This window comes from Gossypium hirsutum, chromosome A03, assembly GCF_007990345.1.
Source record: "Gossypium hirsutum isolate 1008001.06 chromosome A03, Gossypium_hirsutum_v2.1, whole genome shotgun sequence".
Taxonomy (NCBI): Eukaryota; Viridiplantae; Streptophyta; class Magnoliopsida; order Malvales; family Malvaceae; genus Gossypium; species Gossypium hirsutum.
Genome location: NC_053426.1, coordinates 6,346,653 through 6,348,343, shown reverse-complemented (window position 1 = coordinate 6,348,343; position 1,691 = coordinate 6,346,653).

The following is a 1,691-nucleotide window of genomic DNA, read 5'->3' as shown; positions in this document are numbered from 1 at the left end:
AAGAAAATTTTGAGGTAATATATTTAGATGACTATTATTTTGTTCTTGTCTTTAACTTCCTTGACAGGATTATGGCGTGTCCCTTTCCTTTTTCCAGTTACATTCATATCTTTGATGATCTGATATCACGAACAGTTATGCCGATAAATCTAGACATAAAGGTTGGGATCAAGGTATTGTCGGTAGTCCAGCTAGCTGAGGATGTTTTGTATGAGAGGAACATTAACTTAGTATATGAAGGCCATTCAGAAATGCTAGTGGGGTAGAAAATCGATATGAAGTTTGTTGAGCTATATATGAAGCTATCACTTATGCGAGAGGTGAGTTGTACATCAAACTCTAGAGGTAAAGTAGTGATGCAAACTGGATAGTTGAGACGAGTAAATGTAATGAGCAATATACATCTCAAACACCTTAGTAGTGTTTTTCATTTTGACTTATCGTTGGCTCTTTAAAGATATATTGGCCCTTTCACAGTTCTGAAGCCGGTAAGCCGAGGAGCTTACAAACTAGAGTTAGTGGAAATACTCACTGGTATCCCAGTATTCATTAATAATGGTTGTATTCACATAATAATATTCTTAATTAATGGAATGGACTTGAAAATTATAAATATGGTTATTTTTTATAATCGAGAAAAAAGGGTTGTTAAGGATTGAACCGAGCTTTCATGTCATAATCTAAATGTTTGTCGTTAAATTAAAAGGTTGTTAGCTATAAATATTTTTATTATATTTTATATTTTATAATAATTTAATTAATCTTAAAAACACACCATAACAAAACTTTTAATCATAACATTTTTCATTTTTTTCTCTTGGGTTGACATTTTAAGGATCATTTTAAATTTGGATAAAAAATTTCTATAAAAAAATAGCATAAAGCGATTACATCAACCTGTTCACATTAATCAGGCAATGACATATTACGATCAGCAAACAATAAATCTTGAATCGAAACCGAAGATTCTTCGTTTTCTTGATTCTTGATGAAGAGTTTCAAGGATGGGATTATTCGATTGGTTCGACTACCCCAATTCCAATATTTTTAAATTTGGTTATAGTTTTCAAATTAAAAAAAATTATAAAAATATTTGGGTTCATTGGGTTGTGGGAATCAGGCAATTGACAAGCATTAATTAAAGAAGGGTTGATTCCACATACATCCTCAAAATCATTTGTCAAACTTTAAATTGATCCTTAGTCTTCAAAATATTCCAATTGAACGTGCTTAAAAACATTTAACACCAAACTTAATAACTAAATTTGGAACGAAATTTTTGCTTGAAGATTCAATTGAAAGGCTTTGAATTTTAGGAACCACTTTAAAATTAGGTCCATAGTTTGAGGACATCTAGTGCAATTAATCTAAAAATAAGGAGAAGCTCAATATTTACATAAAATTGACCCACAAACAGACGACCAAGTACTTGAAAAAATATACATGTTTACATCAATGTGATCCAATCATTCCACCTCCAACAGCTTAAATTCAAGCAACTCTATTCATAATGCCTATACAAACTCGAAAATAAAACTTCGAGGAAATGGACAATGCTATAAGGGAAAGATATTTGGCATAACAAAACAATTCATACGGCATTTTAGAATGGCATAACAAAATGATTCATACGGTATTTTAGAAACAGCCCCGTTTACCTCTTTTCTACTTCAAATTTCCAGTGTTCCTTT